This window comes from Bombina bombina, chromosome 1 (assembly GCF_027579735.1).
Source record: "Bombina bombina isolate aBomBom1 chromosome 1, aBomBom1.pri, whole genome shotgun sequence".
Taxonomy (NCBI): domain Eukaryota; kingdom Metazoa; phylum Chordata; class Amphibia; order Anura; family Bombinatoridae; genus Bombina; species Bombina bombina.
Genome location: NC_069499.1, coordinates 85,569,736 through 85,585,967, shown reverse-complemented (window position 1 = coordinate 85,585,967; position 16,232 = coordinate 85,569,736). Strand labels below are relative to the sequence as shown.

General features: G+C 38.3%; 1 protein-coding gene across 1 annotated transcript in view; it reads left to right on the top strand.

Annotated features, from left to right (window-relative positions):
• Positions 1-16,232, top strand: part of PAPOLA (poly(A) polymerase alpha) — a gene marked incomplete in the record, with an annotated part of 373,831 nt that overhangs the window by 80,211 nt on the left and 277,388 nt on the right.

The window sequence follows — 16,232 nt, the reverse complement described above, 5'->3', positions numbered from 1 at the left end:
TTCCCTTGTATGTTTGCCGCTGTCTCCATGGACTGATTTTAAAAAACAGGTGTGGGGAAGTCTCCCAAACCTTATAGAAGATAAGCTACAGTATCTATTAAGCACATGTAGTATTCTTCTTAAAAAATAAGCATTTGTTTTATCATGGTGCTGTTCAAGTAAGCAGAATGTAATTCTGAATGACAGATTCTTGACTCCATTCTCCTAGTTCAACTTCAAATCAGTTTAAACATTATTTCTAAAACATAACTGAAATATGGAGGGAAAAAAACGTAACCGGACAGCTACAAACCTCAGATTCTAAATTTCCTTTCTTACAAGGGGAAGGCTCTTGGGACTGCTTTGTATGTGCTTTGCCGGTAATGCAGAAGGAGGTCCTATGCTACAGAGCAGAAGGGATGGATCTGAAGTTTTTGTTCCAGACCAACTGAATTTCTTGACCCATGGCTGCATGTGGTTTAAAAGCCAAAAACACAATCTGAGGCATCAGGTTTTTTTTCCAATCTCATAATTATGACTAAATTCATAAATACATGTTTACTTCTAAAAGTATTGTGTATTGATGAAGACTCAAATAGCATTTAGGGAACAATTGGAATTCATCCTAATAGAATTTCTTACACATTTGTAAGATATCCGCTTAAAATATCTATATATATTTTTTTTTTTAATTCAAATAACGGGAATTGCGTATTAAGCCTCTGCAGATAAGATTTTTCAAAGCAATGGCAAAAGTTAATTATTCTTAACCCTTACACTGCACTTCCTTCAAATGAGCTTTTCTTTTTAGGTTTTAACTTTGAAAATACATTTCAGCAATTACTTCAGATAGATGTGTATGTACAGGTATACCTTGCTATACAGCGCAAATATGGAGCTGTATTTCAACCTCCAAGGATTCTTAAACAGTACTGTACTAATCATGAGATTGCGATTAAGGTGCCTGGCACCATTTTGTTATGCGCAGTTCACTTATATTTGTTGGACCATTGTTGGCTGCTATTTCTTCTGTTAAGTGTGATCAGTCCACGGGTCATCATTACTTGTGGGGGATATTAACTGCTCCCCTACAGGAAGTGCAAGAGGATTCACCCAGCAGAGTTGCTATATAGCTCCTCCCCTCTACGTCACCCCCAGTCATTCTCTTGCACCCAACGATTAGATAGGATGTGTGAGAGGACTATGGTGATATATTTAGTTTTTATATCTTCAATCAAAAGTTTGTTATTTTATAATAGCACTGGAGTGTGTTATTCCTTCTCTGGTAGAATTTGAAGAAGAATCTACCTGAGTTTTTCTATGATTTTAGCCGGAGTAGTTAAGATCATATTGCTGTTTCTCGGCCATCTGAGGAGTGAGGTAAACTTCAGTTCAGGGGACAGCAGGCAGATTAATCTGCAAAGAGGTATGTAGCAGTTTATTATTTTCTGACATGGAATTGATGAGAAAATCCTGCCATACCGTTATAATGTAAACTCAGCCTTGAATGCAGTAGATGTAGCTGATATCAGGCTGTCATGTATGTATATTTTACACTTCAGTTTTCTGGGAAATGGTACTTCTCTGGCTTTTAAACTGTATACATAGACTTAACCTATTTTGCAGGGACTTGCAATAGGTTTTAAATGACAATTAATTATTGAGGTAAAATGTTTTTTTTTTTTTGCTGGCATGTAAAAACGTTTTTTTCTCTGAGGTACTGGGTGAAAAAATGTTTTGGGCACTTTTTTTCCACTTGGCAATAGTTTTGATTTAAATTAGAGCAGTTCACTGATCCCTCTCACTGTTATGTGTGTGGGGGAGGGGCCATTTTGGTGCTTTCACTATGCATCAGAAAAACTCAGTCAGAGGTTCATTTTCTTCCTGCATGATCCGGTTCATCTCTACAGAGTTCAGGGATCTCAAGAGTCTTTTTTGAGGGAAGTAATCATACAGCAGAGCTGTGCTGATTGTATTGACTGTGATATAAAAAACGTTTATTTGTGTATTTTTATTCTGCTGCCTGGGTTAGTTATCATTTGCTGAGGGGAACAATCCTTTGCTAAAACTGTATATTCTGACAAAGATTGATGCTATAACTTAATTATTTTATCTGTTATAATATTTTTCTGTGCTTCTTAAAGGCACAGTTCGTTTTCATATTATTTGTAAATTACTTTGAAAAGTATTTCCAAGTTGCTGTTTATTTGCTAGTGTGTTAAACATGTCTGATTCAGAGGAAGATATCTGTGCTATATGTGTTAATGCCAAAGTGGAGCCCAATAGAAATTTATGTACTAAATGTATTGATGCTACTTTAAAAAATAGTCAATCTGTACAAATTGAACATATTTCACCAAACAACGAGGGGAGAGTTATGCCGATTAACTCGCCTCACGTGTCAGTACCTGCATCTCCCGCTCAGGAGGTGCGTGATATTGTAGCGCCGAGTGCATCTGGGCGGCCATTACAAATCACATTACAAGATATGGCTACTGTTATGACTGAAGTTTTGGCTAAACTACCAGAACTAAGAGGTAAACGTGATCACTCTGGGATGAGAACAGAGTGCGCTGATAATGCAAGGGCCATGTCTGATACTGCGTCACAGTTTGCAGAACATGAAGACGGAGAGCTTCATTCTGTGGGTGACGGTTCTGATCCAAATAAACTGGACTCAGACATTTCAAATTTTAAATTTAAGCTTGAGAACCTCCGTGTGTTACTAGGGGAGGTATTAGCGGCTCTGAATGATTGTAACACAGTTGCAATCCCAGAAAAAATGTGTAGGTTGGATAAATATTTTGCGGTACCGACGAGTACTGACGTTTTTCCTATACCTAAGAGACTTACTGACATTGTTACTAAGGAGTGGGATAGACCCGGTGTGCCTTTCTCACCCCCTCCTATATTCAGAAAAATGTTTCCAATAGACGCCGCCACACGGGACTTATGGCAAATGGTCCCTAAGGTGGAGGGAGCAGTTTCTACTTTAGCTAAGCGTACCACTATCCCAGTGGAGGATAGCTGTGCTTTTTCAGATCCAATGGATAAAAAATTTAGAGGGTTACCTTAAGAAAATGTTTGTTCAACAAGGGTTTATATTGCAACCTCTTGCATGTATTGCGCCTGTCACGGCTGCAGCAGCATTTTGGTTTGAGTCTCTGGAAGAGACACTTCAATCATCCACACTAGATGACATCACACACAAACTTAAATTCCTTAAGTTAGCTAATTCATTTATTTCAGATGCCGTAGTACATTTAACTAAACTTTCGGCTAAAAATTCAGGATTCGCCATTCAGGCACGCAGAGCTCTGTGGCTAAAATCCTGGTCAGCTGATGTTACGTCTAAATCTAAATTGCTTAATATTCCTTTCAAAGGGCAGACCTTATTCGGGCCCGGCTTGAAAGAGATTATTGATGACATTACAGGAGGTAAAGGTCATGCCCTGCCTCAGGACAAGGCCAAAGCCAAGGCTAGACAGTCCAATTTTCGTTCCTTTCGTAATTTCAAAGCAGGAGCAGCATCAACTTCCTCTGCACCAAAACAGGAAGGAGCTGTTGCTCGCTACAGACAAGGCTGGAAACCTAACCAGTCCTGGAACAGGGGCAAACAGGCCAGAAAACCTGCTGCTGCCCCTAAGACAGCATGAATTGAGGGCCCCCGATCCGGGACCGGATCTAGTGGGGGGCAGACTTTCCCTCTTCGCCCAGGCTTGGGCAAGAGATGTTCAGGATCCCTGGGCGTTAGAGATCATATCTCAGGGATACCTTCTGGACTTCAAATCCTCTCCCCCAAGAGGGAGATTTCATCTGTCAAGGTTGTCAACAAACCTAACAAAGAAGGAAGCGTTTCTACGCTGCGTACAAGATCTTTTATTAATGGGAGTGATCCATCCAGTTCCGCGGTTGGAACAAGGACAAGGGTTTTACTCAAATCTGTTTGTAGTTCCCAAAAAAGAGGGAACCTTCAGGCCAATCTTGGATTTAAAGATCCTAAACAAATTCCTAAGAGTTCCATCGTTCAAGATGGAAACTATTCGAACAATTTTGCCCATGATCCAAGAGGGTCAGTACTTGACCACAGTGGATTTAAAGGATGCTTACCTTCACATACCGATTCACAGAAGTCATTACCGGTATCTAAGGTTTGCCTTTTTAGACAGGCATTACCAGTTTGTGGCTACGGCTCCAAGAATCTTCACAAAGGTTCTGGGCACTCTTCTGGCGGTACTAAGACCGCGAGGAATTTCAGTAGCTCCGTACTTAGACGACATACTGATACAAGCTTCAAGCTTTCAAACTGCCAAATCTCATACAGAGATAGTACTGGCATTTCTAAGGTCGCATGGATGGAAAGTGAACGAAGAGAAAAGTTCTCTCTTTCCACTCACAAGAGTTCCCTTCCTGGGGACTCTGATAGATTCTGTAGAAATGAAGATTTACCTGACAGAGGACAGGTTAACAAAACTTCAAAGTGCATGCCGTGTCCTTCATTCCATTCAAGAGACCAGAAATTCTCTTCTATGGTGGCTTTATCGGCCACATCTGTCCAGGGGAATGCCATTCAGCAGGCCAGACTGGTCAATTGTAACAACAGACGCCAGCCTACTAGGTTGGGGCGCTGTCTGGAATTCTCTGAAGGCTCAGGGACTATGGAATCAGGAGGAGAGTCTTCTTCCAATAAACATTCTGGAATTGAGAGCAGTCCTCAATGCTCTTCTGGCTTGGCCCCAGTTAGCAACTCGGGGGTTCATCAGGTTCCAGTCGGACAACATCACGACTGTAGCTTATATCAACCATCAGGGAGGGACAAGAAGCTCCCTAGCAATGATGGAAGTATCGAAGATAATTCGCTGGGCAGAGTCTCACTCTTGCCACCTGTCTGCAATCCACATCCCGGGAGTGGAGAACTGGGAGGCGGATTTCTTAAGTCGTCAGACTTTTCATCCGGGGGAGTGGGAACTTCATCCAGAGGTCTTTGCCCAAATACTTCGACGTTGGGGCAAACCAGAGAGAGATCTCATGGCGTCTCGACAGAACGCCAAGCTTCCGCGCTACGGGTCCAGATCCAGGGATCCGGGAGCGGTCCTGATAGATGCCTTGACAGCACCATGGACCTTCAGGATGGCTCATGTGTTTCCACCTTTCCCGATGCTTCCTCGATTGATTGCCAGAATCAAACAGGAGAAAGCATCAGTGATTCTAATAGCGCCTGCATGGCCACGCAGGACTTGGTATACAGATCTGGTGGACATGTCATTCTGTCCACCTTGGTCGTTACCTCTGAAACAGGACCTTCTGATTCAGGGTCCTTTCAAACATCAAAATCTAACTTCTCTGAAGCTGACTGCTTGGAAATTGAACGCTTGATCTTATCAAAGCGTGGTTTTTCTGAGTCAGTTATTGATACCTTAATACAGGCTAGGAAGCCTGTTACCAGAAATATTTACCATAAAATATGGCGTAAATACCTATATTGGTGCGAATCCAAAGGTTACTCTTGGAGTAAGGTTAGGATTCCTAGGATATTGTCTTTTCTACAAGAAGGTTTAGAAAAGGGGTTATCCGCTAGTTCCTTAAAGGGACAGATCTCAGCTCTGTCCATTCTGTTACACAAGCGTCTGTCAGAAGTTCCAGACGTTCAGGCTTTTTGTCAGGCTTTGGCCAGGATTAAACCTGTGTTTAAAGCTGTGGCTCCACCATGGAGTTTAAACCTTGTTCTTAACGTTTTACAGGGTGTTCCGTTTGAACCCCTTCATTCCATTGATATAAAGTTGTTATCTTGGAAAGTTCTATTTTTAATGGCTATTTCCTCGGCTCGAAGAGTCTCTGAGTTATCAGCCTTACATTGTGATTCTCCTTATTTGATTTTTCACTCGGATAAGGTAGTTCTGCGTACTAAGCCTGGGTTCTTACCTAAGGTAGTCACTAACAGGAATATCAATCAGGAGATTGTTGTTCCATCCTTGTGCCCAAATCCTTCTTCGAGGAAGGAACGTCTTTTGCACAATCTGGATGTAGTTCGTGCCCTTAAATTTTATTTACAGGCAACTAAAGATTTTCGACAAACGTCTTCCCTGTTTGTCGTTTACTCTGGTCAGAGGAGAGGTCAAAAAGCTTCTGCTACCTCTCTCTTTTTGGCTTCGTAGCATAATTCGTTTAGCTTATGAGACTGCTGGACAGCAGCCTCCTGAAAGAATTACAGCTCATTCCACTAGAGCTGTGGCTTCCACTTGGGCCTTTAAGAATGAGGCCTCTGTTGAACAGATTTGCAAGGCTGCAACTTGGTCTTCGCTTCATACTTTTTCCAAATTTTACAAATTTGACACTTTTGCTTCCTCGGAGGCTATTTTTGGGAGAAAGGTTCTTCAGGCAGTGGTTCCTTCTGTATAAAGAGCCTGCCTATCCCTCCCGTCATCCGTGTACTTTTGCTTTGGTATTGGTATCCCACAAGTAATGATGACCCGTGGACTGATCACACTTAACAGAAGAAAACATAATTTATGCTTACCTGATAAATTCCTTTCTTCTGTAGTGTGATCAGTCCACGGCCCGCCCTGTTTTTTAAGGCAGGTAAATATTTTTTAAATTATACTCCAGTCACCACTACACCCTTGGCTTCTCCTTTCTCGTTGGTCCTTGGTCGAATGACTGGAGGTGACGTAGAGGGGAGGAGCTATATAGCAACTCTGCTGGGTGAATCCTCTTGCACTTCCTGTAGGGGAGCAGTTAATATCCCCCACAAGTAATGATGACCCGTGGACTGATCACACTACAGAAGAAAGGAATTTATCAGGTAAGCATAAATTATGTTTTTCCCACTGCTAAGCAGAATTGGCACTTACCGCCTTAATGAAAGAGAAAATATGAGGGCTTCACTCCCCCTCATGCTGCACTTTCTTTTTTTGTGGGGGGGGGGGCTGTTTATAACAGACATGCATTTACTGGGTTATGATTGTTTAGCAAAGAACCTTTTTGTGCTGCGGGACAGGAAAGTCGATGAAAAGAGAGGGAGATTTATAATCTGATAAACACAAAACCGCAATGTTCACTGCTAAATGTTTTTCCAATAATACAACTTTATATGCAGCTACCAACACAAACTTTTACTTTTGTGATTATCAAATATGATATTCTTTGTTGAAGAGATACCTAGGTATGCATCTGGAGCATGTCATGGCAAGAAATAGTGCTGCCATCTAGTGCTCTTGCAAAACTGCTGAGATGTATTGCTCCAGAAATGGGCTGGCTCATAAGCATAGGTTCCTGCTTTTCAGCAAAAGGTACCAAGAGCACAAATTGATGATAGAAGTAAGAAAGTTCTTTAAAGTGATATGCTTGATCTTGAAAGAAATTTTTTGGGTTTCATATCCCTTTTAGCACTAAATGCTTCACTATTTCATAAGTATAGTACTGAGGTTATTCCTCACCTCTCTAGTCGTGGTTGCCACCATGATGAAATCTAGTTTTCAGTACATTCCAGTTCTAATGTATTTGCACATGTGCAGCATTTCTTCAGATACCTGCAGTGAAACCTATATTCCGAAATGGTGGTACCTATAATTACTTGGTATGAATCCCTTTTAAGACCAAACCATTGTGTTTTTAACATCCTTTGCAAAACATGCCTAATTTAGCAAGTACGAATTTGTCAACTATACGATGAGATTGGCACAGGGATAGGCACGGACTAAGACTGTGACTGACATTTTCCAAAGTACAGACCTTAGTGAAGGACACCAAGGTACATTTCAAATTACAAACATCACAAAACGCTCTCTTTACTGAGAGGGTAGTGGATACATGGTGGAAAAGCCATCCAGCATAAGTGGTAGAGACGGTGAAGAAATTTAAAAATGCATGGGATAGGCATAAGGCTATGCTAGGTATAAGATAAGGCTAGGAACTAATAAAAGTATTCAGAAAATTGGGCAGACTAGATGGGACGAATGGTTCCTATTTGCCTACACATTCTAAGTTTCTATAAGTCAGGAGAGCGGCACTTTGCTGTCAAATGGGCTGCTTGTTGGATGCCCCTGGTCTAGTTCCACAAGTACAAATTAGTCATCTAATCAAACAAGTTTAAAATAACATTTATATAAAGACTGCTTGTGGTATACTAGTATAAAATGTTTTCAAAATTTTAACTTTTTTGTTGTTGTATTGAGAGTCTGCAACTCCTAACCAAACTCACCCACCTTGATGTTAATCGCATGATCATCATGGTTGATTACCTATTTTGGTTAGGTAAGGTTTATCAGAGTAGGCGGCGGTCTTCTACACACAGACACCAGCACCACGTTGCTGTACAGATCAAGGAATCGGGATGGGTCACGGGTGGTTGACACAGGCTGCTTGCTTCTTCCCTCTCTCTCACTCACTTTCCCACTACTAGGTGGCGTTCCGTGGGTGCGGCCCCAACCCCGCAAAACGTAGTGCCGTCTGTGTCAAGGAGTCAGGACCAGCATTCATCTGTCCTACTCCTTCCTGCCCCCTGCAAACGGGTGGCGGACACTGCAAGGGCCAGTCACGGACACCAGTGTCCGTGTACGGACATCTTGCCTATCCCTGGATTGGCACCTGGAGTGTTTCTGAGATGTAATAGCTGGAATAGTATGCTTGGGCTATTATGTTCCTTAAGTAGAGAAGCAAAGGAATATTTAGATATACAGTAGATATATAATCCCTTCCAGAGGTTTTCTACATTTTTTAAATTCTTAAAATATGTGCTTTGTATCTCCATGATCCCAAGTACCATTTTCCTTATTTGTCAGCAAAAATATGATAAAGAAACAAATACCTACATTGTTTAAATAAATGCCTATACTTTTGAAAAGGATGTGTAGAATCTTAGTATGAATGCAGTTGAAATGTGGTTTGTGTTTGTGCTTTGGAATTTTTTTTTAGCACATTTGATGGACCTTTTAAAGTATGTAATTTTTTTTCCCTATAATGGAATAATGAGGAAATGTTTTCTGGCCCCTTTTCTATAGTAGCTGATGCCTTTTTGTTATACATAAAGCTAGAAGACAATTACAGGGAAACTGAATTTTCTTTTCATCCACAAACTTTTTATTGGTAAATAGTTTTCTAGAGAGGAGTACAGTATGTTTACTGTTGGTGGAAAGTACAAGTTCAACAGTTAAGTTTCAGATTCATGAAGAAGGAAATTTGTAGATAATCATATTAAGTACTAATCCAGATTTAAATAAAAGACTATCTCTAAAGGTTAACTGTGTAATTGGTACATCGTCACCTTTATCAAAAGGTTTTGTTTTTGCCCGAAGCCTGCATCTCATCAAAGGAAGCCTCTTGTATAATAATAAAACATACGTCTCCTAAAAGTACAGCTCACCCTGTGGAACATCTACAGCCTTATTAAAATCGTAAAGAGAATCACTTTTCATCAAGTCTCAGTTCATTTGCACTTCAGTAAGGGTTTCAGTATAAATACCCAAACACCACCGCTTGCTCAATTAGGTCTTCAACAATAAAGCGCCCAGTATACAGTGTGACTTATTGGGATTTGAATACATTATTGGGGAATGGGTTTTTTTTTTGTTCATTTCCTGAAATAAAAACAACTGTTCATACATGTATACTACATTTGTCCTTATCTGCCATTAGAATGGTGGGAGTTGTCCTTAATATCCCTTGGCCAATTTATCCTTAAAGGGGTATGAAACGCATAATTGTTTCATGATTCAGATAGACCATGCAGTTTTAAACCACTTTCGGATTTGCTTCTATTCTTCTCTTGGTATCATTTGTCTAAAAGCTTAGGAGCTGGCACATTTCCAGAGCACTATATGGCAGCAGATTTGCAAGAATGTTATTTTGCAAGAGCACTAGATAGCAGTACAATTTCCTGTCATTTAATGCTCCAGGTGCCTACCTAGGTATCTCTTAAACACAAAATATCATGGGAAAGAAGCACATTTCATAAAAGAAGTCAACTGGAAACTTTTTAATAAAATGGTCTGCTCTGTCTGAAAAGAGAACTTTGGGGTTTCATATCCATTTAAGGGTATTTGATTTAGAACATTGTTAAAATCATACATTTTGTTACTTATGGTGAATTTGTAATATGTTACTTTTACTTGCATGGAACCGTTTAACCTCTAAAGGGCTTGAAGTCTGCTCCAGAACAATGCATTATTAGGAGTTAGCTGAATACATCTAGTGAGCTAATGACCAGGGGCATGTGTGTAGTCACCTATCACCAGCTAGCTCCTATTAGTGCATTGCTGCTCTTGAGCCTACCTGGCAATGCTTTTCAATGCAACCAAGAGAAAGAAGAACATTTGATTGTAGAAATTAATTGAAAAGTCCATTAAAATCCTGTTATCCACAAACTTCTGTGGATTTTCATGTCCATTTATCTCTGAAAAAACTAAAATGCATAAGTCGCTAGAGTTGCTTACCACTGCCCTCCAGTGCTTGCTTCCAAGAATTACACTCCTGTCGGCTTAGCAAGTTATTTATGCTTAAAGAATATTCTATGTGCTGCAGCATTTTATACGTTTTTTTTATATACTAGTTATATTTTAATTTTAAAATGAAAATGCATTTATCAAGTCACCTGCACTTAGCTGTGTGTGCTTTTCCATTTAACACAATCTACTTTTGTTGCAGAAAGTGTTTGACAGCGTGTATAGAACATGTTCAGTTGGGATAATGCTATTCAAAGTTGCTTAGGATTTATGTGTAGCTCTTTGAATGTATGAAGTGTTAATTTTCTATTAACTTTCTGTTAGAATATTTCCATAACATTTTTTTTTTTTAATTTGTAGCCAATGGGGTTGTCCTTTTTTATTATGACTTGTGTATTAACCGCTAATAAATTAAAAAGAAAAAAAGAAGAAAAATGAAAATGAAACTTGTTGTCTTTATTTCCATGAATTCTGTACTAGTTAAATATACACTTTGTTATATTTCATAGTTCTGCGGAGCCTTAAAGGAACAGTCAACTCCAGAATTTTTTAAAAAGATAGATAATCCCTTTATTACCCATTCCCCAGTTTTGCATAACCAACACTGATATATTAATACACTTTTTACCTATGTGATTATCTTGTATCTAAGCTTTTGCAGACTGCCCCCTTATTTCAGTTCTTTTGACAGACTTGCATTTTAGCCAATCATTGCTGACTCCTTGGTAACTCCACTTGCATGTGCACAATGTTATCTATATGGCACACATGAACTAATGCCCTCTGTGGAAAACTGTCAAAATGCTCTGAGATAAGAGGCGGCCTTCATGGAAGAAATTGTCATATGAGCCTACCTAGGTTTAGCTTTCAACAAAGAATGCCAAGTGAACAAAGAAAATTTGATTTATAAAAGTAAATTTGGAAAGTTATTTAAAATGACTTGCCCTATCTAAATCAGGAAAGTTTAATTTTGTTTAGACTGTCCCTTTAATGCATACATTTTAGTAAATGAAAATCCTTTAGTTTTTATAAAAAATCTTTTAGTAGTTATTTATAAATTTTTAATTTAGTTCGGAAGCACAATTTTTTCAGCTCGCTAGTTTTACTTTATAATTTAATTTTTATTCAACTGTGTTGGAAATATTTTTAGTAGCAAGCTTTTTATAGTAATTGGAACTATAAGTGTCCAGATTACTATAACGGGCACCTGGTTTTTACCCTCATAACTGATTTGCCATTCATCAAACACTTGATCATTGGTGAGCTTTTGTTAAAGGGACATGAAACCCAACATTTTTATTTGCAAAAAATAAAAAAATCCTATATTATCCAGTTTAATTCTCTTTATTATCAGTAGTGCACTACTGAGAGCTTGCTGAACACAGGTGTCAAGAAGGCATATATGTACAGCCGCCAATTGTCAACTAGCTCCCAGTTATGCATAGCTGCTCCTTAACCTACCCTAGGTATGCTTTTCAGCAAAGGATGCCAAGAGAAAAAAGTTCGATAATAGAGGTAAATTGAAAAGTTTAAAATTGCATGTTTGATTTGACTCATGAAAGTTTTTAATTTAGATTTTTCTGTCTTTTTTTTTTTCTTTTTTTTTTAATGATCTGGTTGGCTTAGTCAAGGTAATAGTTTGACTTGTAGCTGTATTTGAGATGCAAAGTTTAGAAACTGATATAGTAGACTTAACCATTGGTCTGGGGGAGTTATTAAAGTGTGAAGAGGGTGATGTATTTTTCCAGTTTCTAGAGCACAAGTCTGTCATAAATAAAAGAATGCACAAATTTGAGGATTTGTATTTCCCCTAACTTTTCCTTTCAGCTACTAAGGTAGGTTTCAGTGCTGCCATGAAACTGTGATCTGGATCGGAGCATACTACAGACCATTCTTAGTGGGGGTTTTTTTTGGCTCTCAAACTGCTAAATTCACAATTGTATTCTTTTTACAGAATATAAAATCGATCCTTAAAGTGAATGTAAGTTTTGATGAAAAAGTGCCCGGTTTTTAAAACTTAGATTAAAAACAGGGGCACTTTAATTCATCAAAATTTACATTTCATTAGTTGTGAAAAAATACCTTTTAAACTTGACAGCAGCTCCAGCTTCCCCCGGTCATCGCAAGCCATTTCTGATGTCAGAAATAATGGATGGGTCAATCTCCAATCATGGCTCTCCATGATTCTGATTCAACGCCGTGATTGGAGGAAGCTGGATTCCTCATTTCATACCCTTTGCGACGGGCGGAGGAAGCTGGAGCTGCTGTCAAGATTAAGGTACGTGGTTTTTTTTTTTTTCACAACACGAGTGAAATGTAAATTTTGATGCATTAAATTGCCCCTGTTTTTAATCGAATTTTTAAAAACCGGGCACTTTAGCATCAAAATTTACATTACATTTAATGCGTTCTAGTAGAGCTGCAACAACTAATCGATGATAATAGATTATGAAAATAGTGGTCAGCGTATCTCATCGATTAGTTGGTTTGCACACAGCACCAGCTGCTTCACTCCTATGAGCTCCTGCACATGGTATTGTGTTTAATGGTTATGCCCTTAGCCTAAAGGACATCTACAGACATTTACTTTTCACTTTTTCAGAACAGTATAAGTTTACAACTACTTCTGGTTTATATTAAATCAGGTGATTTGAGACTGCTTTACATGATGTAGTGCCAAGCTTGTCATCTACACCTAGCCCTAGACTGATGGGATTTGTTGTTTGAGTTGATGTGCATTATCTGTTTGCACAATTAGCGGATTGCATGCTATTGCTGATTATATGTACTGTATAAATAAATGTGTAAGACTTTGTCCTGATATTGATATATAGTCATTTTTTATTTTTTTTAGTTTTTTTTAAATCTTAATTGTAATATGTACCAAATTCAACCTCTAAAAGTATATTTTAAGAGCGGACTAGATATTTTTCCCCTAAACTTTTTAGCTGGTTATTTACCATTGCATATAGATATTAAAGATATGTTTCTGTTAGATTGAAGTCCAGGCTTACTTTAAGAAGCCCCTTGCATTGGTGGAGTTAACAAAGATAAAATATCCCACCTTGGTGATATTGGCAAAAACCCTACTTATGCATCTCAGGCATCATTCGAGCGCCTCTTCTCTACTGCAGGCAAAATAACTTGCAAAAAGAGAGCCAGCCTCAGCCAGGTGCATGTGGTCATGTTGTCATTTTTGCATTTGAATGCAAAGTTTCTGAGAGTGAATAACAATGTTATTAACAGTGATAGTCTACCTCTTTGTAGTTCTACCTCTTGAATTTTTTTCTCCCGTTGAATATAAAAATGTGTTCTGCTGCCGGTTAAAAAAAATTGGACAAACAGTTGTTAATGTAAAGTTTTAGTCTGAAGTTTATATTTATAACACTCAGTATGTGGATTTTATTTTAAATATAGGATTTTTTTTAATCAGATTAGTCGATTAATTGAAATAATTGTCCGATTTAGTCGATTATGGAAATAATTGTTAGTTGCATCCCTACGCTCTAGTGTTGTATGCTTTTTACAAAGTTCATTTTTGTTACAAAAGTGGATGTTACGTTCTTCACTGTGCTGAGCAATGTCATCTTTGCGGTGTTGAAATGACCTATAAATAACAAGATAAATTCAAAGTATTTAATTCAACACTATACAGAAAAGACTCGAAAGCAAATTGTGGTTTGTTCTCCACTCTTGTTCATTCCTATTCTTGGTGGCCCATTCCTTTATACAATCGCTCCCGTTCTGATTCCAGTGACCCTTTGGCAAAAAAAGACAGAATATGCATGAAAATTGTGATGAATTTGTCTTTACTTTAGAGCTATAACTGTGTTCTTGTGGAATGTGGTGATGTGTGTGACCCTTATAATAAAATGGGGGTATGTTAGTCCAATCCTATTTCCCAACTAATTTAAATTACTGTATTTTTATTGCTTTGGTTTAAAATTTAATGAATTTTTTATTTCTATGTAAATTCCTGCCACCTACATGTATTAAAGGGACATGAAACCCAAATGTTTTTTCATGTTTCAACATGTGACTTTAAACAACTTTCCAATGTACTTCTATTTTAATTTTTGTTCTTTTGGTATCCTTTATTGAAAAGAATACCTAGGTAGGCTCAGGAGCTGCTGATAGGAGGATGCACATATATGCCTCATGCTATTGGCTCATCCTATACATTAACTAGCTCCCAGTAGTGCATTACTGCTGCTGCTTCAACAAAGGATACCAAGCAAATGAAGTAAGTTAGATAATAGTTTAAAATTGTATTCTGAATCTAGAAGGAAAACGTTTGGGTTTGTCGAGAAAAGCAGTGTTTGAAAGTAATTTGTACAGGTTGACCAGAGAGAATATATACATTTACACCTGAAGTGTCACCCTTTTTTAAATAAGGTGCCACAGGTTTAAAAAAAAAAAAAAAAAAAACAACCCAAAAAACATTCAATAATATCCATTTTAAAACAAATGTATTTACCAATATAAATACCACAGCCATCAGTCTTGTACACTGGTTTCCTGTAGAAAGCAGGTATAAATTAAAGTGATGGTAAATTTTAGCGTTTGTCAAACACTAGGATTTACCAGTGGATAAAATAAAGGGGACTTTCAGTCAAAGTATAAAATACTTCAGACAAAGGAACTTTCAGCATGAAGCATTTGCAGCACTGAGCTCCTCAGGCAGCCCACGGCAGAACGCTATTTTGCTGTGAGGTGACTTTTCTACATCTTGGCCAATAGCGTGCTAGTTTACCCGGCATGGCTCCAGCTGACCCGCACAGCTATTGTCTAAGAGGTGAAAACATCCCCTCACCGCAAAATAGCATTCTGCCGTGGGTTGTCGGGAGGAGCTCATCCCGGCGAACGCTTCAGACAAAGTAACTCTCAGCATATGAAGTATTTTATACTTAATGACTGAAAGTCCCCTTTATTTGTTCCACTGGTAATCCTAGCGTTTCACAAACACTAGGATTTATCATCTCTTTTAGAGATAAATATCCTGGGTTAAATTGTGGTGGGGCCCTATATTTGCAAATATGATCTAAATTCATTGAGAAAATAAGGTGCATTGCCAAAGGATATACACTACCTATCAAAATAATTTTTATACCTTTTTATTAAAAATGGTCATGAAAGAATATAAACTATTTCTATCAAGCGTGCTAGAGAAACCATTTATTCATAAACAGTTTGCTTTGCTTGGCCATTTTTGTTTTTGCAACTATGTAGTTGTCTGTGATGTCAAGAAGAATCTAAAGGTGAAGCTATGTCAATAAATTATCTGTACTTGAAAGCAGAGGCGATCAATAGGGTGACTTAAAGGACCATTATAGTCAAAATATTTTACATGTTCTAATCCTTTAGAGTTTAGAGCATGTCATTTTAAGACTAACAGCTCTTGACTGCTGTGTATTTAACCCCCACAAATGGTTTAACACATAGTAGAAATACTGCTTAGGACTTGCAGAGCACTGCTGGTCCCAAGATGAAAACGCTGCTGATCAGCTTTTTTTTTTTTTTTTTTTTTTTTCTTCTTCTTCTTTGGGCCAACAGTGCTCTGCGAGTCCTGAGCAGTATTTCTACTGTGGGTGGGTTAAACACACTAGTCGAGGACTGGTAGTCTTAAAATTACATGTGCTAACAGATTAGAGCATGTAATTTTTTTTTTTTTTTCCCTTCTCTCTTTCTCTCTCTCTCTCCAGTTGTTGCCCTCCAAGTCCAAAGATTTAATTGTTACAATACTTCATTAATCTAGTATTTTAACCCTTTTTTTTAAGCTTTCATTTGACTTTTTTTTTTTTTTAATAGTCCTGG